Source organism: Vidua macroura, chromosome 8 (assembly GCF_024509145.1).
Source record: "Vidua macroura isolate BioBank_ID:100142 chromosome 8, ASM2450914v1, whole genome shotgun sequence".
NCBI lineage: Eukaryota > Metazoa > Chordata > Aves > Passeriformes > Viduidae > Vidua > Vidua macroura.
In genome coordinates this window covers 29,464,433-29,492,206 of record NC_071578.1, presented here as the reverse complement: position 1 = coordinate 29,492,206, position 27,774 = coordinate 29,464,433, and the positions used below count along the sequence as shown (strand labels likewise).

At 40.1% G+C, this 27,774-nt stretch overlaps 1 protein-coding gene and 1 long non-coding RNA gene across 3 annotated transcripts in view; one reads left to right on the top strand and one right to left on the bottom strand.

Moving 5' to 3' along the window:
* Positions 1–12,269: 12,269 nt before the first annotated feature.
* On the bottom strand, positions 12,270–16,801 carry LOC128810815 (uncharacterized). Its single transcript, XR_008438145.1, has 4 exons — positions 16,540–16,801; positions 14,379–14,452; positions 14,195–14,265; positions 12,270–12,344 (listed from the first exon to the last, which is right to left on the bottom strand). It is a non-coding gene; the product is annotated as an uncharacterized LOC128810815 (long non-coding RNA).
* Positions 16,802–16,971: 170 nt separating this feature from the next.
* The window catches only part of RHOBTB1 (Rho related BTB domain containing 1), a 49,121-nt gene continuing 38,318 nt past the window's right edge, over positions 16,972–27,774 (top strand). The window contains exons 1-2 of one of the 2 annotated variants that reach the window (XM_053983907.1): positions 16,972–17,135; positions 21,512–21,613. The gene's annotated coding sequence lies outside the window, so the exon portion shown is untranslated. Of the gene's footprint in view, positions 17,136–17,301; positions 17,377–21,511; positions 21,614–27,774 lie in introns of those variants that run through there. The other variant, XM_053983908.1, reaches the window with a different exon arrangement.

The window sequence follows — 27,774 nt, the reverse complement described above, 5'->3', positions numbered from 1 at the left end:
AGGTTATGTGAACACAGAGGAGGAGGTGATTTATCCCACTCCTCATATCCTCATCCTGAAAGCAGAATTCCAAACTGTCTACCAGGCCTTGCAAAAAACAGGAGCAGACATGAAAAATCTACTGCTTCATCAGCTATTGTCAGCCTCTTTCAGAGAAATACAGCCAGAAATATTTGGTTCATGGGCTACTTCATACTCTTTCCTCTAGTCCTGCGGGGTAAACAGCACATCTTGGGAAGACCTGCTGTGGAAATAGAAGTTAAATTTAGAAAATTCACAGGAGTAAAGAACAAATTTTCTGTCACTGAAGCATTATGAGGCATCTGGACCGGAGAACCTGGACCCTATGCAAAGTAAACTCCACAGAGGTAGATCCACTCTTTTACTATTTGTAACTCAAAGATGACATGGTAGTCAGAAATAATCATTATACTGCAAAATGGAATTATCCTTTTCCTTTCTTAAGGTGTTATGCTAATCACTGAGATACATGACCCTTGCTCCCTTCAGTAAAATTCAGTGCATGAATTATGGAAATGGCTTGTTCATAGTTATGAGTACCATAACAAGAAACTGTTACCATAACAAGCAACTGTCTTATACTTCATTTAATTTTCACTGGCAAGACCTAAAACCTTGGGTCTACAGATTTCATGGAACAGTATTTTTTTCATCCAGTAATTGTACCAGTAAATAGAGACACAGTTACTATCTAATGAGTTTTTTATCAGAACATTCAGGTTGTTAGGAACTGATCTAGACCACTCCTACATATTTCTCATTATTTCCTATAGTGTAAGGTACTGTGCTATTATTTGGTAATTTGCAACATGCTGGTAGTTTCCCAGCTTCTGCATTTGCCTTCCATAAACATGATGTAACAGGTATCTGCAGAAGGACAAGAATGTCAGAGCACCAAAAAAACATGCAATAAAATGGAGGATGGGATGTGAAAAACACCTCTCAAGGTGATATAGGCATTACTTGCAGATTTCGATCACTAGAGAATGAAGAGAGAATGAAGCTAGTTAGCATACCCCATGCAGAGAAACATTGTTTTATAGACTGGTTTATGATTAATAACACTCCAGGAATGGTACACTCCAGTTGACATGCACAACTCCAGCTTAAAAGATTACCTTTTTTTTTCCCCAGTCATCATTAGAGTAAAAGTTTATGTTAGTCAAGCTAGCAAAAAGGAAAGAGGATTTGTTTAAAGGGAAAAAAACCTCTTGCACGATGAATGTTTAAGAATGTTTCAGTTTTATTTGATCTACATGACTGGTTTATAAACTGCTTTTAAAACTGACAAACAAATCTTGTCAGAGAATAACACAACACACCACTAAGCTGTAGCAAATGATTTCCCTTAGGGTTTGGTTTTGCCATGTGTCCGGAAAAGACCAAATAAAAACATGTCCTTGCTAAAATAAAGCAGTTTTTCAAAATTCAGCATCCTTTCCATACACAAAGGTTTTATTTTTTGTAGCAAGGCTGTGCTGTCTTGTTGGTTTATGTGCAGCCATATGCTTTCAATAAATGTCATCAAGAACAGAGCAACTTCAGCAGACTCCTCGGAGAGTGTTTCACCTGGCTGTATAACAGCTGCATTTCCGTGAAAGCTGAGAAGCCCTAGGTTTATGATTAACAATTTAATGTTAGTTACATCATGGGAGAGGCACCTTGTGCAATCTTCTTACATAATTTACTGTACACAGTATTCATTCCAACATGAGTTATAAGTCATCCATGAGTAAGTCCTGAAGAATTAGAAGAAGCTGTGAGCAATACACAGGTAAACCTGACAACAATGAGCATTTGTGATTCGATAATGACTTGGTATTAACCTTTACATTTTGGGTTTTCAACTGCTATGTTTAATCATCAGAAACCTCCAGACTGATGTAATCTCACATTCCCAAGTTGTAAATGTGCCTTTCAACCATTTTTTTTCCAAACTGCTTTCTTGTTAGTGCTTGCTGCAGAAAATTACTATGAAAGTATTAATATCTTTTGATGGCAGAAAAATTAATTTCTGACAAAGCTGGTGTTCTGCATAATCATGATCACCATCACTTTATATGTGTGAATGATCTCATTAGACTCTTATCTTATTCTCACTCAACTGGGACTACTCTTATATATGTCAGGTTGCTTATGCATTTGGATGATTGAAGATTTCATTTAAACTAGTAGTTTGCAGTGACATTCATAATTCTGCGGCTACTTCCTAAGCATACCAGCAACAGTGGACACTTCATGAAGTTTAGTGTACAGGAACAGTACAAACAGAGATAGACAAAAGGAAAACAAAATTTTCCCATTGTAGGAGTTGTGTCAGAGGGCCTCTGAATAGAGGGTTGTTTATGAACTGAGGGAGAATGATCCACACTTGAGGAACGTGATTGCAAGACACAAATGTTTGCTATCACAAATAAAGCCAGTAAATGTACCATTCAGTAAATATGGGCACCACTAATAAAAGTGCAAAGCTTTATCAGTCACTCCCTTTGAAAGCACTGAAAAATTCTCACATTCCCTCCCACATGTGGAGGACACACTCCTACAGCCACTTCCACTCATAGGCCTGCAAATTTTTTTTGCTGCTAGGTTTTGATACACTTTGAATTACAAATGTGACAGAAGTAGGTGCTTTCTTTCTTTATCTCTGCTTACAAAGGTGAATTACACATAATAGTATCATAACTGCATTACATACCTACTATATATAATGTATTCAACATTACAATATAGCAGAGAAAGGCGATCTTTCCATTTAAAACCTACAGGCAGAATCTAAGTATTAGTGCAGTTTCTAAATAGATCTGTTGTGCCTTCTTCATCCATGAAATGCTTAATTCAAACATCTCTTTTCACACCAAATTTATCAGACCCCAGGGATCCCTTTGGCAGGAGGAATACAGGCTCAATAACACAATCAAATGGAATGTAAGAACTGGATTACTAATCAATTTGCTCTCTGGGATGCTCAAAACATCCTGAAGTCTTTTGAATTTGACTGAATGGTCAATGTTGTAGAGAAAGAATTCTCAGAGGGCATGGAGATGCCAGTGTAGCTTCTTTCACCATCTCCTCCAATGGGCCTTTTTTGTAGCAAGAGGCATAGTTAGGAGCAGAGAGTGTGCACTCCCTGCTGGGCACAGATCCCAAGGGCCATGGCTGTTACCACTGTGCTGGTGACACTGGGACAGGCACAGCTCTGCAGCCACAGAGTGGAGCTTTCTGCCAGCTGCAACCAGACTCTGGACTGCCCTGCTGCAATGTTTGTGCAAGCTGCCAAACAGCCAGTTTGCCTTTATACTCGGTCAATATTAATCGTGGCAGGTGGGATTGTCAGGAATGACTTACGGCATACCTGCACAGCCAGAGTGCAGCGATTGAAGTCAGCACACAAAAAGGTGGCATTGCAGGTGTTTTTTTCCAGGAAGCTCTGGATTCTCTGTGTATGGATCTATTTTTCTTTTACATAATTACTTAAAATACAGATTTTTGGAAGAAATTGCTACATATTGCAGCTACACAGTGTGTTTCACAAAACCCAGATTGTGATCTGATAATTTTTCTCAATTTTCCACTGCCTGTTCACTGACCTATGTCTTTCCATATCATTTCTCTTAAAGGCTTAATGCATTTGTGATCTTAGAGTATGTCTATTTCTACATAACAGTGTAGGTAGTAGAACCTCAAATGAGTACAGCAGGAGATTCCATACAGGCATGCATAGAACACTTATGTACATATGCAAATGGCAGAACCAGGCATAGAAGATAAGTCCTAAGGACCCCAGCCAGGAATTAGTGATTATATCAGCATCAAGGGATCACACAGCCAGGCTTTGTGGTGGAGGAACACCATATGACCACATTAAATCTTCTTCTTTGAAATTACCTGTTCACTATGGCAGTGGTAGAAAATGGTCATTTTAACTTCTAACAGAATTAGATGCAAGACCTGCATCTCAAGGAAAGTACAAGCTATGTTCCTAGTCTGGCATTCCTGTTTCCAGTGGATCCCAAAGGCCATATTTTATTGGAATAGGACTATATTTCACTTGTCCTGCTCCTGGGCTCAAAGTAATTTGCTATTTTGCATAAAAATGGCCTTTGTCAGTCTGAACAACTATACTGTAGTATCAATAATTAGGCAAGTGAGGAGAAGGCTACTACAGTACAAAACATGTATGTGTTCTCTATATCTCCAGTACACCAAATATATTTAATTAGCTTCATCCATGGTAATAATGCTGAGAAAAAAAGTAAGGTTGATAAGAGATCCCCACAGACACAAGTACTTTCTGACCTACTACTGCAAGAGTTCCCTTCCTCATTATTTTGAACTAGGTTCTTTATGTTATATTAATTATAACAGGTAATGTTATTTCTGTGCAAGCTCATGAAGTATCAAATGTGTAAGAGAGGAAATTACATGCTGTTTTATAGAATACCACTTGGAAAAATCTGATTTGATATGCAATTTCAAGATTATGGAGTCAACTTGCCATGTTCATTATGGATTCATAAACACTGCTGTAGGTTTCATTAATGTGGTTTTGTATTTTAATATAGAATAAAACAATAATGTAGCAGCTCTGCCTGAGAGAGATTCAAAACTTAACTAGAAATTCATGATAAGGAAATTCCCCATGGTGCAATGTGAGGTCACCTGGGCTGAGTAAAGATAACAGCCAGGACTATGTAGAGCCTTATTTTGGGATATTAAATTTGACACATCATAAAAGCTTGGGGTTTCAAAGGACAAGTAATCCACTGTTTTCAGAAAGAAGGTAGCTTGAGTGCCATCAAAAGCAATGAGCCAGTAAATCTTGGAAAATAAATGCTTTATTCCAAGAAGAAAAATTGTTTAAGGACAAATGTCCTTTTTCCATTTTGCATTAGGCACTTGAAAACCCCACCAGCATATGCAAAGCTTATGTGATTTAATGATTGTATGAGAAGAGGCAGCTGTAAGGAAACTGATTGCTATGAAATCCTAAAGTAAATTTTCCATAAAATACCTTTATTAGTAGGTGGAAACTTCTGTATTTAGAGAACACTCTCCCTTGCTGTGTCCATTGAGGTAGACAGAACTTTTCATAAATCTGCCTTAAAATCATGAAATAGCAACAGCTACAGTAGATGTCACAAGACCTACACAGAGGAGAATACTGTCATTCCCATAGTTAGTTTATATGTCCTTTCTGCTGTGCTGTGCCTAGTTATCATGCTTAACTAAATAAATGTAATCAAAGACTTCCTCTGTGATGGTGCTAAAAAGGTAAGTGGTTTACTGGCGGGAGGGGAGGGGCAGGGCAGGTTGAGGGGTACAAGCCACTCTACCATCTTTCTATGATAAACTCTATTTACATTTCCCTAGTGTCTGGTGTGCAGTGACCTTGAAGCATGACTGTTCTCACAGTAACTGTGTCAGGTGTGACCTCAGAGGTACTCAGATAGCTGCACTCACTGCTGCAGCAAGCCAGAAAGCAAAGGAGGGCATAGGCCATCCTTCACTTTTAAGAGGATAATATACTTGATGATACATCATTTTGGGTCCATGCCTTTATTTTGTACCTCTTACTCCTTGTACAGAACTGTGAAACTGCTTAGGAGTGCATTGTCATCCACAGCTGCCTCTGTCTCTGTGTCCTGCCTCTCCTCAGATTTTAAATCCCTCCTTGTATCCCTCCAAAGGCCTATGGAAATATGAAGTTTCATGCCTCCTCTATTAACACCCTCCACTACCTCTTCTCCCTCAGAAAGACTTTTTCCTAATCACGTATACATTTGTAAACATAAGGGCAAGAATATGAAATATGTGCTAACCATTAGGAAGCTACCAATATGCTGAGAGCACTTCACTGAAACAGTAACTGGGAAAAGATTGCAAAGGGATTTTCTGTCTCTCAGGTTAAGGTTTAAACTAATTTCTTTTAGCTACTGTACAAAGATAACTGTGTGGATATCATTGCTAGAACTGGCCCATTAAACCCTGAGCTCCATGCTGAACTGAATTTATAAATCTCCCTTAGAATCTTCCTTGGACTATCTAAACATTGGCTTCCTTGTGTATTTATGAAGATCAAAATATCTGATGCATTTCAGCATCTTACCAGATAGCACAAGATGCATAAAGCAAATACATTTGGCTCTTCTGTGACCATGCAAAGAAACAGTCACTGTTTCATAGGATACAGCCATGGTCCTGGTTCCCTTCCCCTCTGCCTTCCACCTCAGGAAGAATAGGAACAGGGGGATTCTGGACTGCAGCCCTTTCCCCTGTGTTCCTGAAAATTTGAGCAAGCAGTAAGCTCATCCTCATACCTGCCAGAGACCCAGCTGCAGCCAAGAATTAAAGACCAGCTATTTTTTTTTCTTTCAATGCAACATTTGAAAACATTCAAGAGCCTCCTCTTCATCTTCCTCTGCCCTTTTTTTCTCCCCATGACTGTCATTTCTTATGACTGAGTATCATATCACTGGGATTGATTGCACAAGAGTCACCTGAATGCCAGTCACAATGTTTAACCTTCCATTCACCTGCACGCTCTGAGACATATGATCTTCAAACACTCACCCTATGATTTACAGGTCGGGAAAAAGTGAACACTGAGGCAGCAAAGTACAGGGCTTAAAATAAACTGAAATGAAATGTTTCATATATGCAGCATTGCTAAACAGTAAAGTCCTTGTTTATGATACACCTTATTTTACCTTCAACCCACAGTGACTTTATCACACTTCATTTGTAAACTCTGGGCATAAATTCTCACAAACCCAATGTATTTCATTTATTCATATTGGTAAATCTTTCCTTAAGAAAATTGTCCTGCTAAATCTTTTAGGGCTGAGACAATGCCTGCAATTGTGCATTAGCTGACAAAAAAAGCCTTAAGAACAGGCCAGTTTTTCCCACAGAACATGGACAGGAAATCAGCACCACACATTTCCAGGAAGGCTACATTGTTCCAGTACCAAAAGCAATGTAACTTCATTGGCCCAAGACAGCATTTGAACTAATGGCAAATGGAACCTATGGCAGTAACCTTATTAATACCTAAACTACTTGGCAGGCTGCTGATGCTGCATTCTAAGAGGGGACAGAAGGAAAAAAAAGAAAGGCTTTATCCCAGATGCCCAAATCCATTATGCAGCAGAGAAGTAAGACACAGTGTATTTCACAGAAAACCAGGGTAGTAAGAAAAAAACTCCTTAATGAACAATCACTCTTATGGCATGACAATTTCTTTATATGCACATAACTAGTCTTACCCAAATATCTCACCATTTCAGCCTATGCCAACTGTTGAGTAAAGTATAGCCATGGTGCAGACAGTATTAGATCCCCAGAAGATGCAAAGATGAAATTGTATCTTCCTCAGCTCTGCTACTCGCAGATCTATTTGTAATCCAAGAGACATAAACGAGACAAGGTATCCTGGCAGATCCACCAAAGTTCTCACTGACTTTCTCCCTTGGTAGCCTTCTAGTTTTCAAAAATTACAGTTCTCTTCTCCAGGTGCTGAATATAGCAACTACTGAAGACACTGAGTTTATCAAGGAGAGTCATTCCAGACAAAAGATTCCCATGGTCCAGAATTTATCAGATTTACACCAATTTGTGCCATGGGATTTTTCACTTCCATTGTTTTATTCTGACACTAAAAAGTAGATATGAATCCCTTTTATTCTCACTATCCAGGCAGCAGTGTCTTTGCTTTTATTTCCTGTCAGGATCAAATATCAATGAAAAAATATTGAGAGTGCTTGAAAGCTCAGAAATACAGCCTAAGAACTAAAATATTTTCAGATGAATGCATGTGCTCCGTGAATAACATTTTGCAGTCACCAATCACAAATTGCTGTTTACTTCTCTAATGGCCCAGACTAACACTGAAATACAAATGCCCTTGCCAAGCAATTCAGAAAGTCAGAAAGTCAGTCATGTCACTAAGGTTACAGCTGTTTTTTCTTTTTTTTTTTTTTTTTTTTCCTTTGGACTAAGAAAAGACGAAGTCATCTATTTTTCACAAAACAAATCCAAAATTTAAAAATAACTATAGATTTTGTCAAGTTTTTCCACTTTAATTTCTGTTATTGGGAGCCACAATATGTAACAGTACAAGTGCTGTGATAAACAGATGATAGGACAGATTACCATATTATCTTTTGAAAGCCAAACTAGATTCAGGGTTAGAAAGAAAGGAAATTTCTACAGTCTGAAGTATTGACACTGATTTCTCTTCCTGCCTTACTTGCCAGGCTAGGACCTTGCAACTGGTTTGCTACCAGTAACAGGTCTCTGACGCGCTGATGAGATGAGGTGAGCCTCAAAATGAGACCCTGCGGAAGCACTGCTTGTCTGTACTAAGTTGGGAAAGTGCATATTACTGCAAGTTCAAATCCCTTTCCCTAGAACTGAATCTTGATGCCCTGTAGACGCTGCTGGTGATTGTAGCACCAGAGATGCCTAGTCCTTGAAGCCTGGAATCTGTGTGTTGAAGATTCACTGGCAGCCTTAAAAGCCCTTTGGCTCTGTGACTCAGTTTATTTAGGGACGTTAGGATAACTGACATCTATGCAGATAATTTGTAACAGTTTCTTGTAGCAACTCTAGGTGCTGCCATCTAAACTGGTAGGATGCTTCTTTTAGGTTTCTCAGCACAGGAAAGATGTGGACGTGCCAGAGTGGGTCCAGAAGAGGGCCACAGAAATAATCAGAAGGATGGAACACCTCTGCTATGAGGAAAAGCTGAGGCAGTTGTTGTTGTTTGGTCTGGAGAAGAAATGGTTTTGGAGACCCTATTGTAGCTTTTGGAAATTTAGATGGGACTTACAAGAAAAATAGGAAGAAACATTTTAGTAGGGTTTGTACAATAGGACAAGGGGTAATGTTTTTAAACAAAAAGAGGGAAGATTTGGACTAGATACAAGGAAGATATTTTTTACAATAAGGGTGGTCAAATGCTGCCACAGGTGATGGATGCCTCATCTCTGAAAACATTCATGGTCAGGCTGGACAGAGCTCTGAACATCCTAATCTATTTGAAGATGTCCCTACTCACTGCTGGTGGGTTGCAACTTTAAAGGTCACTTTTAACACAAACTATTCTATGATTCTATTATTATTTTGCTGTTTCAGCATTTCTGCCCAGATTTAATTATTTCTTTTCCCCTGTATCTTCTGTGGATTGGTTAGTGTACATTCCCAACTGCATAAAATGATGCACACTTGTGTTGAGAGGCACAAACATCCATTTATGGTTTTTATGCCAATGGATTGGGTTAACCCTTGTCGCCACAGGCCCCTAGTCGGGTAATAATTAGCATTGACTCTATGATTGCAGAAGGCCGATCAATTTCTTTATTATATCATCCTATACTATATTATACTATACTTATTAGGAAACTCAGTAACCCTTACAGGCAGTCTGATACAGCTTTGACCTAATTGGTCAATCAATCTAAACACCATCCAGTGTCCAATGAAGAAATCACCCTTTGGTAAACAAATCTCCATGACACATTCCACATGTGCATAACAGCAGGTGCAACTAGTGGAGATAAGAATTGTTTCTCATTCCTTTCTCTGATCTTCCCACAGCCTTCCCTGGGAAAATGCCTGGGAAAATCTGTGCCTGATCTCTGTGGCCAGAGAGCTGCTGCCACAAACCCTAAACACTGACAAATGGCAGGCTACAAAGAGTGAGTCGCATCACAGACAGTGTTCTGCATCTTCAGAACATGAAAATACAGCCAAGAACTCTTTATGGAAGTTGTCAAGAAGTTTTCAAAACTCACATTCTTCACAATAGATTCTAACGGAAGGGAAAAAATTACTTAGACATTTATCACTAAATATATAGAATTCCCTAAATGGAAAACAAAATAGTTCATAGTTTATGAACTATATAGAAATTCAAATACAATAATTAAAAGTTCTTTGAATGATTTACATATGCTCTAAACATGTCATGGGCAAAGAAGTATTATCTGGTAAAGGCTTAAACAAACTATCAAATATTTGTAAAGATGTCTACCAGCTCTTTATAAAATGTTGAAAGCACCTGCTTAAGAGCAAGTAGTTCAAGTAACAACGTTGCCTGCACCAACTGGTCGGCTCCTTTCTCAGGTTTCAAGACATTTGGATTTTCCTGAAATATTTCAAACTATGATTCTTCAAGCACTCAAGTGTTTTCTCAAAGTTCTAGCAAAAGAGCAATCAGTATCTAGAAACAGCGATGGATCGCTGACAGTGATTTATCTTGTTAGAGACAATGAAAAATTTTCCTGAGTTTAGTGTCATATGCACTCAGTCTGAAAAGAGTAAGCAATTGGTAACAAAGCACAGGACATTGCCAAAATTTTCTGTATGTACTAAAATTGTCTTCACATTTTTCTTTTTTTGAGCTACAGGATCTAGTTATGTATGCAGAAGACAACTTTTCTGTGATTATCAAGATATATAGATCTTAAGCCCAAGTGAAGCTCTGCGAATTAAATACTAGTTTGGCATAATTTAATTAGCTATTTCAATTAAAATGTAAGTCTGAACATTTGAAAGCAATAATCAGTATTCCCTTTATTTTTTCCTCATATTTTCACATTTTTCAAATTTTTAATAGGTTTATTTAAATGCATCTGGCATATTTTCAATGTCTCTTTGTTTGAAAATGCAGAGCAAGTTTCCTCATGTAGTATACCACAATCTTTAAATGTAGAGGCAATATAAAAATCATAATTCTCTTTCTTGATCCTCTTTAACCCTCCAGTTCCACAAACAATTAAAATCCAGACCAGCAGATCTAACATCTTGCTAGAACAAAGAAGTCAGAATCTGAATCCAGACACAAGGATTATTTACTGACTGCCATTGTAGCAGACTTCTCTTATTCACAGTGAGACAACTCTGGTCTCCACTAGTGATACACTGCAAGGTGATAATTCTTAACCTCTCCTAGGGTCTCGTAAGCTAACAACAAAATACGGATTCCAAGAGCACATGGAACAAAGGAGAAGTTCTATTTGACACTCAGGTCCTCTGTGGCTTTGTGCTGTGTTGATTTTGGCTTCTGATGAACCATGGTGCTTACAGCCCACAGCTACAGCAGAGGGTAGCATATAAACCTGAGGTTTGCGTTTGGGCCTTTTTAGCAGCAAAAACTTTTGTTGAAAAGTTTTATATAAGCACCTACATTTTGTTTTAGCTGATAAATGGGAGACAAAACAAAGAAGTGAAAACATAGAGTAAGTAGATTAAACAGCATGCAAAAATACTACTTACAGTTAAATATCCTTTTATGGATAGCAGCCTATTACCAGGTCTAGAAAAGCATGAGATTATAACACTCAACAACAAAGCATACTACTGTAACATATTGGACCAGCTTGAGAACTATCCAAATTGCCAATGTCTACATTTCAGATGTATGTGTGCATCCATTTTTGCATGGATATCATAATCTGAGCTATCAGAAGGCACTGTTTTTCCTGTAGTTATACAGGCTGGCTAGTTTTGGCCAAAGTCCCGTACAGTAACTGGTATTTGTGAGGACAGAAACAAGGAATTCTTTTACAGCAAGCAGCATTTGAACTGATGCATAAATCACTACAAAATTATATGCTTTTTGAGTGTGATGCTTGTGAGAGATTCCCACACACACTGCACAAGAGGAGTTTGGGCCTAGATGATAAGGATTTGGAGGTGGTGTGCTCATTCTATCTTCCACACTGATCCAGACTTCAAGATCAGGAGTGGAAACACACAAAACAATTTGACATTTGAATAGTGCTAAATCTAGGAAGGGAGATAAAATTATATCTTTTTTCTTGGAAACTCATGGTCACCAAAAGAATCTGTGCCAGCAAACAAGTAATTGGATTAAATCCAATACACATTTTCAGCAAACAGTATTTAATTCACAGTGGGCCTGCTCTCCTTGAGTTACAGCTGATCACAAATGCTTTCCAAATAGGGTAAAACTGCTCTTCTAGTTTGGTAGCAATTCACATTTGCTGCATGGTGAAAGGTTATGGTGAAATGGTGTTGAGAATTAAGCCTACATGGTATCACAGGTCTTGGCTCGTTGTACAGAGGATTTGTTAGGAAAGCAGCTACGTTGGTGCAAATCCTCTGTATTGGCAGAGCAAACAACCACACACACTACGCAGTGTTGCAATCCATCTAGGTTTCAAGTGGGGATTAAATTCTGCAACTCAGGCTAGACAGGGGAACTATATAGCCACAAATGCTTACCTTGCAGAAGCACACATAAATGGAGGGACTTAGCCACTTCTCCTTCCCCACAGCAAATTCATCCATGAGCTCTGTAGTCACATGTGTACAAAAAGGATGGGAGAGGAGAGGGAGGAGAGGAGAAGAGGTGGGATGGGATAGAAATATTTTGGTCTGTTCTTGTACTGCCTCAGTTTTACATCTGAATATAAGGATGAATAAGCTTCAGACAGTTTAACACTCTACATTAGTTCATGATCTCTTTTTCATGGATCAATTTTGTGTAATTATTAAGTCATGCAAGATTTTTGTGATGAATTTTGTGCTTTACCAAAGGCTAGTTCAGTGTGGCTAAACATATTAACTACATTTAATAAAACTGTGAAAATAAATGAGTGGAAAGGCTTGTCTTTATTCTTCTTCCATGGCATTGTTGTTCTTTCCAGTGTTCTTTAGAGTGTATTCTTCAAAGGCTTGTCTGAGCTAGTTATAAGCCTTTTTATTTAAAAAGAACAAACTGTATTAAGATATGATTTTGAGCAATGCGGGATAAACAGGAACTGTTCATCAAACCAGAGTTGATAAATGTTTATTTGTTTGAACCACTAGAACTCAGGAGCTCTGCTGTCACACTCCTGATATTTATGATCCCAAAGGAGTGGGAGATTCAGGTAGGTTTTCCAAGATCAGGAATGGATTCCCTCTGCATTACTTTTGTATAATATAGATTTGACATTTCCACAAGCTATTTCTCCTCAGGATAAAATATTTCACTGTTACAACAGTCTGCCAGTGAAATCTTTTCTCTCTCACAGTTTCCAAGTCAGCATCTTTACCCAGATAAAGCTTTGCCAGTCTTACGTAGGTTTGTCTGGTATGAACACAATGTGATTCATGGCAGTGATTACTTCAGTGTTTATAAGATTATTTTTATAACACTCTATAAGGATAAGATATACCTCCACCAGAAGGTTCTAGTGGACCTCCTGATGTTTTATTTGACTCTTGTTCTGCTCACAACTCTTACTGAACTATTTATAACGTTTTAGGTTTGGACTTGCCAAATCCTCATAGGGAAGAACTAAAACCTCTCACTCCTCTGATTTATTGTACTAAAGCTGCAATAAGGCCTTCTAAGAAAGGCTCTGAAAGCCCTCAGGAAGGCTCCTGACAGTGATTCTGATGTCTCTTAGGACAAAGAAGCAGACTTCAAAGCCAGTACAATCTTTGCCACACACAGATGTGGAGAACAGGAGCTCCACCTGCCCTAACACCAAATGACAGGGAATAGGAATGGAAGCCAGAGTTGGCCACAGCCTGCTGCAGAGCCAGAGAATACTCAGCAAGAGAATGCCACTGTCTGAAGCCTGTTCCAGACCAATGTGTCAGTAAAGGGATACAGTAACTACAGTCATAAACCTAAGACAATAGAGGATAAAACATTAGAAACATATCAATAAATTGTAGCATAATGAGCCATTGGCTTCCAACCCTGTCTGGAAAGCCTGGGACTTGCTCATCCCCATGTCCCATATGACCTCCTGTGTCACCACAGTTCACTTGGCAGAACTAAACACAGGAACACTCCCTGCTCCACCACAGCACAAAGATCTATGCTCGCTTCACTGTCAGTGACTCCTATTGCTTCAAGGCACTGGTTGAAAACAGCTAAGAGAACTTCCAGAAAGCTCACAATCTACCTCCATCCTATAACATGTAATGAGTGCTGAAGAGTACAAATGCACTTACTATCACAAAACATATTTTGTTTCATTTTTCTGCAGAAAAAAAATTACCTCTACCAAATCTTTTATGCTTTAAGAACTCAGACATATAATGAAAGCCATGAGTCACCTGGAGCTGCTCTAGTCAGACTAATGTAACTGCAGCTTGATAACGGTGTACCAATGAAAAGACTCACAATCATAAACAATTTTGTCACCTCAATATCTTCTGTGAATGAGGAAAAATCACAGTCTTGGCATCCTGACTGGTATCAGTTGGTCTTATGTCCTGGATTCAAGAGATATTGTCATAAAAGTTACACAGCTGTCAGCCAACAATTTTTCTTAACAGCAAATTTTATAAATAGTTTTGTCTTCCATTCCTGGAAGCCTAGAACTTACTTAGTTTCTCCTTATCTATTCCATGTGCACTTTGAAAGATCATGGCACTCCATCTCTGCTTATAGATTCAACATCTGTAATTTTGCACAAAAACAAGCACAATATTAAAAATATAAATTAATTTTTCAAAAATCAATAAGGAACTACAAATGAAAGTTGGTGGAAAGAAAGCAAGTGTTCTGTGAAGATCCATACTACAGCTTTCCATACTACTGCCTAATTAATTTAAGGCTGAAATTGAATTATCATACCTTCAAGGGCAGATGATTTACTAAATACTTGGGGTTTTTTTCCAAATTAAACATACAATCTTAGTATCCAAGGCATAATTTTAATGTAATGAAAATATCCTACACCCAGTAACTATAGATCAGTGAAAAAACAGGAAATCCTGCCTTTACTGGCATGTGAAAGTAAGTAAATAAGACTACCCTCAGACTAGCAAAGTTTCCTCTCTGATACAGCTGAGATGCTGCCTTGTGTCGGACTCAGTCTGGGATTAAACACGAGAATTCAATTTCTAAAATTGTCAGTCAAGGACCTTTCAAACAACCTAAATTCATTTTGAAGTGCTGAAGGAAATACATGAAACAGAATCAAGCCCTTCAGTGTTCACAAAACACAGCTGATTTAAAGCAAACTATATAACCTGTTGTGTGGGTGGACTTTTATCTCCTGTGGGTTTAGTTAGCAAAGCTAAAAATATTAGCCAATACAAGGTTGGGGGCTGTCCTCTGAACAGATGCAGATGATAACCCGTGTGAGCTCAGCTGTCTGCTCCAATTGCCTTGCAAATGATAGTGTGTTTCCAGCACAAATTACAGGAATTTAGATAGTTTGTTTGTACAGAATGAAATTGCACAACTATACAATTCTGCACACAAATACTGTGGGAGCATGGTGGAGGCTTCCTCGTTGGGGCTCTAAATATGAGTTACCAGGATTCGGTATAAATTCTTCCCAAATAAAATAATCCTTCCAATACTGGGGAGTAACTATGGCCTAGCAATCCTTCTTTGTCCTTAGTACCACATATGCAACAAAGGTCATTATCTTTTGGTCACTTATTCTAAATTTTACATTTAGCCAAGTTGCTACCAGTTTCTGTCTTAATGAGGGCTTCACAATACCAGTGCCATTTATTTTATAGGCTCAGCTCCTGAAATGCTGTGATCATTCTCCCACATTTTTTTACAAATGTAAAACAGGGTATGCTAGTGTTTGATAGTAGTCTAAAGCTGATTTATGGGCTGAAGGCAGTCTGTCCATCACAGAGCTCTACACAGGCTAATTCCCCCTGCTGCACAGTTCAGCATCCTGATACAGCATGTATGTATATTGCACTATTCATACAGTATACAGCAGGTACATGTCAAGCCTGCATGAGTCCACATGGAAGAACATGAAATGAAAATCATCAAAAGAAGAAAGATTCAATGAACCCTGCTTCTCTTACGGTTTTCGTGATATGGGGGTTAGGTTCATTAGTTCTGCACAGAGTGCCTGATCTCTGCCATTGAGATAGGAGAGCAGTTTGGCCGCAAGCCCAGCCTGCCTCTCTACCTGCAATACTGCCAGCTCCTGCTGTCCTTAGGCCCTGTATCTCAGCCCTTCCCTTTCAGAAGGGCTGTGGTGTCAGAAACTCCCCGTGACCACCATTAAACATCACCGACGTGAAGCGCTGGCACAAGGGCTGACTGCCTGGCCCCCACAGTCCTCCCAAATCCCCGTCAGCAGCACAGGATGACCCAGGGTGGAAAATTGAGTCCAAGACCCTGAGTAAGCAGAAAATTCCTTTAACACCAGACTACTGGGCCATTCGTCGAATTTACCTAAGCATTTCAGCAATACATTCTACAGCCGTTTTAAATGCCTGACGGAGCTGGATTACTTACGGAATCCCGCTATTGTTCTCTTTAAAGACTTCTCTTAGCGTATTATTGATAGAGAGGTCAGACACCCTGAGGGCAGTGTAAGTGGAAAGCATCCTGAGCGGAAAACAGGCTTAACTTTTTTTTTTTTTTTTTTTTTTTTTAGCTACGATTCAGCATGAAAGTTCTGTGTGGGTAAACTGAGGCGAGCGGTGCGGTAGGATTTACTCGTCAAACTCGTCAGCAATGTTAAACACAGGAGAATTCACAGTTCAGGGAGGCACACACACCTCGATCCACATTTCACTGTGCGGATGCTCTCAGGGAGCAGGGAGGAGGCGGCTGGGGACCCCACCCTCCCGCGCACGGAGGTGATGCCATTGCGGCCGCTCCCCGCACGGGGCCCCGGAGGATTTCCTGCCGCCGTAGCCCCTCAATTCCTGGAAACGATCTCTCCCGAGGGCAGGAAGGGCGAGCGCACCGCCGCCGGCAGCCCCAGAGCCCCGTGAGGGGCGCGGCGACCCCCGGCCCCTCAGAGCGGAGCAGCGCGCGCGCCGCCCCGCGCCCTCCTCTGCGCGCGCTTCCCGCCGCCGCCGCGCGCGCGCTGCCGTAACGGCCGCGGCAGCAGCGCCGCGTGCCGGGGCGCGCTCACGTGACGGCGCTGGTTGGCTGGGACGCGCGCGCCCGCTCCGCGCCGGGCACGGCACAGAACGGAACGGCACGGCACAGAGAACGGCAGAGAGCGGCACGGCACAGAGGGAGAACGGCACGGCACGGCACGGCACGGCAGAGCGGGACGGAACCGCACCCGAGACACCGCACCCCCTCCGCACCCCGCTGAGCGCCACTTCTGTCCTGTCCCCAGCCGGTCCCGCTCCGCCCTCAGGTGAGACGCTGCGGCCCCGGTGGCGGGCGCGGGACGGGCGGACGCCGCCGCCGGTCGCTGTGCGTGACCCAGCGCGGCCGGACGCCGTGGGAAGCTGCGGCGGAGGAAGGAGCGGCGGGCGGCTGGGGCACCGCGGCGCTGGGACCGGCGGGCCGGGGCGCTCCCCGTTCCGGGCCAGCTCCTGCCCCAGGACAGTCTCTGCACCTGCCCGCCTCGCCCTGATGTCCCGTTCCCTTCCGCGGTAAGGTCAGAAATGCTGACAGCTCACTTGGCTGTCAGGCGGTCCTGCTGCATCGCTCCTGAGCCATTCCGTACCGTTAGACGCGTTCGCTGTTTCTCTGGTTTCTCACGGTGCAGGCAGGGCGCTGGGCTATTTATCACTACACCTGGCATGACTTTTATGCGCTCTTGGCTAACCCCTGTTTGTGAAAATGAAATGGACAAAACTAAAATCTGTTCATATTTCACTTTCTGGGTTTGGCACATTTGCCATAGAAATGAAACTTTCTTCTCCTGTAGTGTTGGGGAAGATGAAATAGACCCAGCGTTCCCCGCAGTGTCGAATCTCCAGGCACTTTCTGCATGCACTTTGTTTGAAAAGCAATTTGCTGAATTAACGTAGCATGCACAAAGATAACTTGAGTTGACATACTAGCAGCGTACCATCTATCTCGTGAGCAGAAATGGAATATTCCTGCCCTTAGGTTCCTTTTTAATCTTAAATTATTAATGGTTCTTTGCATTACAAGAATGAAATTCGTAATTGGTACAGAGTGCAAATGCATGTAGAGAACTGAATACAAGAGGAGCTGGTAATAAAGGAGGACATGCCTCCCTAAAAGACCTATCAGGGGAATGACATTCAAGAGCTCTTTCTCTTCTTTCCAGTTGTTGAGAACCTCTGGGGAGAAGCAATAGGCCATACCTAGCCCAACTCTTCTGCAGCTCTTGGAAAAAAAATGAATGATAAAGGGGAAGACCTTTTCCCTGCTTGGGGAGCATAGGAAATCAGAGCTTTAGAGTTACTTGCACTTTCGTTTAGCAGCTGCTTAACTGAGTTGTTGTGGGTGCTCTTAAGATAGGGCTAGTGGCAATCATAATATCCCATCTTCTTTTAGAACCTGATTGTCAACTTCACACCAGATATTGTCATTTGTACTTAGTTAAATGGAAATATTTATATCACACCTCACCATGCTGTTGTATGTGTAATCAATACAGGAAAAAGTTCCTTCTTCTCTGAGAGATCCCAGAAAAAAAACATATTTGCCAAAACTGAAATAGAAAGGGCAAAACACTTGCATTTGTTGTGGATCCAGCAACATTAAAGGTTTGAATGTATGTTGAGAGGAAATGTTGATTTAGGTATCAATGGGAAGTAACATTTTTACTGTCTGTTCAACCATGCAATGAAGAGCAAGTGAAGTGTGTCATAGTAAAGATTACAGCAGTGAACTAAGGTTCTGCTGTTTCTTTTACTTAAATTTCTCCCAGTATTTGAGCTTTTAAAGGCAAAAGTTTGAAGTGAGACCATATTAAGTAAGTCAGAAACATAAGGCTTAAAAGCAGTTTTCTTCCATGTAATCCTTCAAAGTTTGTTGAAGAGATTTGGGGCAGATGTCCTGTGAATACATGTTGTTACAGAAACTGAAACCAATGCACAGAGATGATGGGCTAGTTAAAGGAAACTCATAAAAAAAAAAACTTGAGAGGATAGAATTCTGCAATATTGTTAGTTTGGTAATAATAATAATAATAAAAATCCCCAACAAATCAAACAAAATAGGAGTGGGGCAAAGGCTGGATCAGCTAAGGCTTCTTAACAACACAAAGGTGAAGGTGAGGTGGATTTCAGGGAAAAACTGGGCTGAGTTTTCTTGAGTTTTCTGTAGTGTCAGTGTGTAAGAAGAGTGTCTTGTCTGTCACAGAAGAGGCTTCTAAACCAGATTACACATGAATGTTGGCCACAAAGAGTCATCCAGGGAGCCCAGTGTTCCACCTGGCCTCTTTTGTGTTCCTTCTGGGCCTGGTTTGCACTGCAAATGTTTCACTTGCCAACCTGCAGCAGGTGTTCCTGTTTCTCACCTCCCTGCCTATTTAAAAGAAATTCCCCACTTAGGAGAATTACACCATTACCTCCCTCACCGAATTACTCTGTGTTCCAGCAGGTTTTAGTTTCCCTCAGCCCATGGTGACCTTGCTGCATGCCCTGCACACGGTATCACGGTATCACCCACAACTTGTTGCTGTGGGTGAGCTTTAGTTGGGGTACTGTCTGCCTGGGTGCAGAGCAGATGGGGGAGAGAAGGAAATGCACTGCCATGACCAGAACTGATGCTTTCTCTGCAGGCACACAGGGTGAGGGTCACAGCAAGGCAGCTCTCTTCTCAGCTGGGAGCTCCTCGAGACTCTGGTACAGAAGGTGCATGTAAGATTTAGCTGCTCTGTTCTTCTGAGTGCAGATCATCATAGAGAGAGATTGCTTCCACTACCATGGTATGAGAGATGGTTGTATTTTGGAGTTGTAATAGAGTAGAACAATGCTAATTAAGAATTCGACTGTCTTCAAAACCAGAAAGTGGAAGACTGAGGGGCAGGGGGATGAAGGCCATAAACTTTTATCTGTGAAGTAGAACTTTTAGGCTTATGCTTTAGTAATGATGAAAATCAGGTTTAGCTGCATTTCTATCTGCTTACATTCTTCAAACAACTGGTCTCACTTTACAGCATAACAATTTAAAAAATATCTCAGCAAGCAGAAGAGTCTTAATGTGACCTTTAATAGGACAATAATGTAAATGATTAATGACTGATAAAAAAGAATTGTGAATGAGCTCGTGGAAGGGCTTTACACAGCTGAGAGTAAGAAGGATCTTGATATGTCCTTTGAGGTCATGTCTGTAGATTTTAATGAGGGTGAAGCAGAGAAAGGCTGTTAGAAGCAAATGAAATCTCAGTAAAGTAAAAACATAGAAAGCTCTGGGTTTATGATCAGATAAACCAGATGCTCTTTTTTTAGTTTGTTTTTTTTTTAAAGAAATGTTCTGAAAGAAGCTGCAAGTAACTTCTAATCTGCCATCAATACTCAAGAAGCAAGTAAACAGTTATGAATGGTACACTATCACATAAGGTATCTATTGAAACAGTTTTAGAGCCCTGAGTATGCTAATGTCACTAATTAATAATTTGGGGAGCTGTTTAATTGTGGGTTAAGGCTGTTATTTGTAGGGCTTACAAAGTGGGCTGTCTGGGCCTGCCTTGGTGGAAGTAAGGGTGAACATGGTAGAAAAGATGGTGAGAAGATTCTTCACAGTAGTAGCTGCATGTAACATGGCAGTTCAGGAAGACTGATATGTCTTTGCCACTAAAATGCTTATTGATAAGTAGCAAAGGGGAGGGCAGGACTCCTAGAGGACATAAACATCATGCCTCTAGCTCTTGTGTCAATTCTTGGGGCTTGTCTATTCCACAAAGGTGGAATCAAGTATTCATTTTCTGTTTGCGCTCTCTCTTGTGTTGTGCTGGGTATCTACAGAAGGTTGTAATTTCTGTGAGAAATTAACTTCAGTCCTAAATTCAGTTCTGAAATGACCTGATAAGAAGGGAGATAATAGTGGCCCAGTGGGCCACTATTCTGTTCATTTGAAGACTCTGCATTTCACTGCTGCTACTCAAGCTATCCTGAACCTCTGAAGCCTACTTGTGCCCCCGAGCTTTGATTTTAGGGCAGCATCTGAAGTGAAATCAATGTTCTTCCCACCTTCAGTTCTTGGAAAGCCTCCACCTTGCTCCTGGATGGGAACCAAGCCACAGTAAAGTAGGCATTTACCAAACCCAATGAAGGACATTTATAGTTAATTTCATTTGTTACCAAAGTGGGGAAGCAACATAGAATTCCCAGTTCATGTGTCATCAGGCTGTCAACTCATATTTTAGAGTCTTGTCACCTTGAAGGTAGCCAAAAAATCCCTCCTCAGTCTTTTGCTTAAGAGAGAGGAGCTGGTTAACTGGGATACAGCAGTGTTAGGTTCTGACACCTAAGGTGGTTTGGTTTTTTTTTTAATCTAAATCTATAAGGAAATTATTAATGAAAAAGCTTCATTTGACAGAGTTGTGTCAATCTCCAGTTATGCCCAAAAGCTCATCAAGCTACCCATGATTTCTTCACTGCATTGGAGCAAAGAGTGTTTTAGTAAAGATACACTTTACTTTAGTAAAGTTTACCTGTTTGAAACTTTAAAAGACTGTTTTATTGACCAAGCAGGCCTGTTTTACAATATAAAATGCATCATAAAAGATGTTGTTGCTGTTGCATGTGTTGTAATTTTAGGTTGAAAATAGTAAATTTTTTTTTTTTTTCCTTCTTTCCTCTTTAGGAGTGCCACGTTAAGAGAAAGACATGAAGTATTTATTTACATGAAGTAATTCTGCTTTTGATCAAGCTGCTAAAAATGGATGTGAACATTTTCTCCTGTGTGGTAAGTATCGACAGGGAGAAATAAACAAAAACCTGACTTGTTTCACTTAGTGTTGCCTATCACCATTGCTCTTCTGATCAGCAGCTTTTGGTCAAGTATTTTAGAGTTACAACATTTGTGTCTTGGCAAACTTTGTACCAAAAGTCTTAACTGAAAAGTCCTACAAATAATATTTTCATTTACAGGATTAGTCAGCTTTGTTCTGATATTCCTGCAGATAAAAACAAATGTTGGTGCTGCAGGATTGGTAATGAGCAGCTTCTGCACAGAGTAGCTTTTGACCCAATGTCAAGCTTTTTTCCAAGCATCAAAGAAACGGAAGCTGCAAAGTCTGATGTTCAAGAGCGAATACTCACACACAGACTAACTGCAGGTGCAGGAAATGAGCGAGATCCTGGGATGAAGGAAGAGTTTGTACCACAAATATGTAGGTACTTTTCCATGCATCCAGGCAGCTTTCTGAGTTCCTGCTCTATGCAGCCTAGGGAAAAATAGGGCTTTTGCCAGCCTGATTTACAGGTGTATATTTATATTGCTTTTGTCAAGCATCACAGCCAAATCTTCACAGTTCCTGCAGTAAGTATGTAAGTTAGTAAATACAAATACATGTCCTTAATTTAGGATTGTGAGAAAATTCAGGTTGTAAGGAACTTCAGGAGATCATAGAATCAAACCCTCTGCTCACAATTTGGAGTAGTCAATGAACTTAGGTCATTTTCATCCACTGGCCTTCTCAGTCTGTTATATGTTCAGAAGTATTAACAAAAGATGGATTTATAGCTTTCCATATGTATTAAATGTACATTATAATAATGCAGATAGGGGCATAAGATGCTACTAAATTTGTCAGAAGGGAGAATGTTTTAATTAAGAAAGGATTTCACAGGAATGGTCTATTTCTCTGAACAAAGGAAACAATAAATCTCTGATGTGTTCATTTCTTGCAATTGCAAATGAAACCTCCACAGGTCAGCTAATACTGACCTAATGTCATGCTGCCAGTATTTTCAAGACGGGTTCCCTGCAAGAATTACCCCTTCCCAGGCATCTCTGGGGAATTGATTTATTTACTTCCTCCTGTAAACAAAATTGCTTTCTCATAATAAAAGGAAGGGAAGTGAACATTTCTTATCCTGTCTGAAACTTGTTACTGAAACATTTCCTCCAAAGTATAAATATTTGTTCATGGGAAAACATAGTGACAATGTGAATAAAAATAAACATCTTGTCAGGAAGCTTAGGGAGCAATCTCCCCCCTGGGCTCTAAAAGTAAACACAAACCAAGCATCCCTCCTGCCCTCATCATTGTGTACTACCAAGAAGAACATTTTGTGAGCCCTAGGTGTAGCTACTTCCACTGTTTTGGCCAGGGAGGATTATACAATGAAGGGGTTAATCTTGTCAGGAGAAAGACATTTTAGCATTCAGAGCCTCATAGGAGGGTCAATGAAGTGAAGAGACACTTGGTTTACTTTGGATTTATGCTTATCTCAATGTGCTTTGAATTGATCCCTCAAAATTGGTAATTTAATAGCTTTAATAGTTACATTAGTAATTTAATGAGTACCTTTCAGGACATCATCAAAGACAAACATATACTTTGTGAATAAAAATAGAAGTAATTTTGTAGGTAATGCAGTTCCTGAAAGCCAGTATAAAGTATTACACATATGCAAGTTGTGATTGTCATGGTTTAACCCCAGCCAGAAGCTAAGTACCATGTAGTTGCTTGCTTAGGTACCCCCAGTACATAAGAGGAGAAGAGAATCAGAAAAAAGGTAAAACATGTGGGCTAAGGACTGTTTAATAATTGAAATACAATATGATAATCATTGGAATGAAAAGGGAGCGAAAAGAAAGGGAGAGAAATAAAACCCCAGAAAAATAAGTGATGCATACATGCTGGCTGAGGCCCGGCCCAGCCCTGAGCAGCAATTGGCAGGTCCCAGCTGACTCCCCCAGTTTATATACTGGGCAAGACCTTTTAGGGTATGGAATATCCCTTTGGCCAGTTTGGGTCACCTGTCCTGCCCTGCTCCCCCTCAGCTTCTGTGTACCTGCTCACTGGCAGAGCACTGAAATGTCTCAGTTTGGAGTGAGCACTACAAAGCAACACCTACAACACCCGTGCGTCATCAGCTTTCTCAAAGTGAGTCCAAAACACAGCTCTGTACCAGCAACTAGGAGGAAAATTGACTGTATTCCAGCTGAAACCAGGACACTGATGCTGTGAATTATTTAATATGCATTCACTGATCTCACCATCAAAAAGTACCTATTGAGGGAAATGGCACACTCAAGAATCCGAATATCTCTTTTCACCTCTGCTCCCAGTGTCAAGCCTCGCTTCCCAAACTGTTTTAAAATGAATTTCTGAGTAACATGTATAGCTCATATAGCTAAATTACAGAACAATATTCTCAGAAATTTGCTGTTTCCACACCAGTTCCTGTTGTTTCTCTGATTTGGTCTCTTCTCAAAGTGAATATTATCTGGAGGTTTGAAAAAAAGCTAACTTGTGGATGGGTACGTGCTTGAATCAGAAAATGCTACATCTCTGGGAGATGTGTCTTTGTAGAGGTGTTATTTACTCCTTAATATCCCAGTCAAAGGTTATTTGCTTTTGGGCTTCTATGTCACTTGAGGCATTATAAGACAAGTAGTAGTAAATTTAGCTGTCTGGGTAAAGAAGCTACTGCTCTCTCAGAGATTAGTGTCTTCACAGTCAGTGGAATAAAATAGCTACTGCCTGTACAGTGCAATCTGGCACTTGAATGTATCTGACAATTGAGAATGGTAAATACAAAGTTCTGGACTGTGCAAAGCCAGCAGAGGGGTGCATGTGCAAGAGCAACCTTCAGCAGAATTAAATTTATCAGAGGAAATTTTAAATTTTAAAACTTCTTGAACTAGTTCTTCTCAGACTTACAGCTGCTTGTGTCTAGAGATTAGAAATGTGGGGTGGTTCAGGTGTGAAAAGAAGGGCAGTGTTGCTGTTTGTTGCTTTTGATCTTTGTAATTAAATTTATGTTTTCTAGCACTGTTTATCATACTGTTGAAATCCATATTTCTAACTTTTTAATGGGATTTGCTGTGCTTTACATAAAGGAGAATTACTGTTTTTCACAACACCTATGCAGAATCAGGAACAATTTGTTACAGTTAGATGGGAAAGGAAGAAAAGAAATGATGCAGCTCTGAAATGTCCATTATTTCAGGGAGCTTAAGCATCAAGGTACCCAACATAAGAAATCAAAGCTGGGATATAAAATCAGTGCTGTAACATCAAAACATTCTCTTGCCAGCTGGAATTACCTGTCTCTCACACCTCTGGAAGCAAGGGCCTAGCACCCTCAAAATGAGGATTTGGAGTAATAAAAACATAGTATGGTAAGAGTACCTGAGCTTTAGCTGCTTTTTGTTTTCAGCTGCTTTGTCAATGGTGAAATTTTCTCTGCATGGGCTCCTAGATGTGCTCAGCATGGGCAGGTGTCCCAGTAATTGTCCTGAGCAACAGGTACAGTTTACACTTGAGATGGATGTATGTGTTGTGGGGCCTTATGGCTGTCCACGTTTCAGTTTTGGATTTATGGCTGTTCCATAGCACTTGAACTTCCTGAATTTGTCACTTCTGTTTCAGAGACATCTTTCTGACTATCATGTGAGCTTATGACAATAGTGTAGATTATTGGTCACTAAATATAGAAGAATGTTTCATAAAATACTTTACTGCCTTCTAAGGAAAATACCTGTGGGTCAGGCTTTCCTTGAGGCAATCCAGCTGTCTCCATTGAATTTCTCCAGGGGTGAATTTTGTTCTTTTAATTCTCTAATGTGTTTGCAACACTGCTCCCCACTGGCAACACTATAATTAAGAAACTTTTAACTTACTATAACGGTACAATAGTCTTTTAGCTGTAGATCTGAATTTCAGCTAGAAGCCTAATGTAAAAAATTGGAATGGTGGAGGAGTGTTTATCTTCTGTAACAGAGGCAGTTTGATGACATTTTATTGTCAATTTCTTCTGTAAATAATTTGTGCCTTTTCCTGCAAAAATGTTTTGGGGACAAGGTGTGGGAGGAATTTAATTCTCTTGAAGATTTTATAATGCTACAAAATGCACCCTGCTCTAGAAATTTTGTCAATATGTATGGGAGTAAATAAGATTACCTTTGTAGTTCTTCTCTTCTTTCTTTACCCAGGAAAAGAACTCTTGCCTGACTCGGAAAAGTTTAAAAATAGAATGCTACATGTCTTGCTACTTAGTTGAAAGAGGAAAAAAACCCTGCTAGTAGATGCTTTGGCAGTATGAATTTCAAGCAATGAGTGGATGAGAAATTTCAAGGCACTAGAATATTTTTGATTTTGTTAAAGCTCCCTGAATGCCTGATTAGCTTCAAAACCACTACTGCTACTGGTTCTAGTTTTTTAATTTTACAAAGGTATATTCTGTTCCTGATGTATTTAAATGCTGAACTTCTAAGTGTAATTGGAAAGTGATGTCTTTTACTCAGTACTGCAAATTATGCAGTATACACACACTCCTTTTAAGCCCTCTTATTTGTGCCTAATCTGTAGTTCAAACCTGTAACAGTGATACTTTTCAGGCAGGTCCTGGAAGTAGTCCTACAGCCTCTGTGAAAACTGCAAACATATGCAAGAACTGTGTGATTTCATGGTTGATAGCTTTTGAATGGTAGCATTTAAAAGAACAAAATCCTTCTTGGAAACTATTCCTAATAAACATAATTAGGGAAGTCTCATCAAGCAGCCTGTGGTGAAACATGCAAACTCTCTTTATTGCCTGCTGCTTAGACTTGGAATCACTTGTGTGTGTTTTCTTGTATGGATCACTTGTGTGCATCCTTCTGCAATTTCTGCAATTACCATTATCCTTCAGCTACACTGTTTTGCTAGAATTTATAGGAAGTGTTTCAGGGAGTAAAAGAAATTCATCAGAACTAATCCTGGTAATATTTTTTTCTGCATATGGTTTATGACCTTAACTCATTGGGGAAACAAAAAAAAAAGAAAAAAAGGGAACTAGATTTGTTTTGACATATTGAAGTAAACCACTAAAATACATGAGTGGCATTTGGACAGTAGAAACCTCACGTTGATATAATCCAGTCTAACCCACTGAATTTGTTGTGTTGCAAAAATGCAGGCTCTGCAAGGCAGTCTTTGCTAGCGTGACTAAATCATATCAGGTCTTTCCTTCCTGGAAAGTCTTACCTTCCTGGAAAAACTTTCTCTTTCAAAAAAATGAGTGGTTCTAAGGTATAAAATACAGAGAATGTAACAAAGTTTGAATTTGGTCTTGAATTCATAAAATCCCACAGTGTTGTTATTGTGCAGAATCACACTGTTCAAAATAAATGAAGAATTGTACTGTAACCTTGGGGGGGGGGGTTTGTAACCCAAATAAGCACACTCTTTGAACAACCTAATTAAAAAATAGTGAAGTTACAGGTGCTTCATTCATTTCTGTTTTGTTTCAGCTGCTTTAAGTTATCATCTTTCTAAGACAGGCATGTAGCAACTAATTCTGTGGACTTTTTCTTCTTGAATTACTCCCCAAATTGAAGCCCAGGGGAGTCCCTGGAAGCTTTTCCTCAACAATTTCAGGAGGATTTGTATCAGGCTCTTAAAACCATAACTGGGTCTTACTTTCATGTCTAGCTCACTGTGGGACAGAGGTGCAGAAGAGTAAGTTGTAGCTAATAAGGCTGTTTCTCTAAGATCAGTGATGATGAGATTAAGCTGCCTTTGATTCTTCTACTTAATCCTCATCTGTTGGTTTGACAGCCTATAAAGATCAGACTATGGCTAGTGGCTGCTTTTCTTGTATATAAGCAGTGATTCAGAGACCAATAACACTAGGCTTTGGCAACTGTGAAAAAGGCCACAAAATCCACTTTGCTTCTCTTCCTCTAACCCTACCCAACGTTTTCCAGTTCCTGTAACCAGGGATCTGTGTTCAAGACTTGTCCTTATCATCTCTTTATACCACCAATAGAAGCAACTCCAAGCAGGGTGGCACATTGTTGCAAAGATCTCTATTTGTGTATTGCTCCTGTCGAATTTCTGAAATCTTTGACCAATATTTTAGCTTCTGAAATTTGGTCTACATTTTGTATCCTCCATATAAATCTCCTAG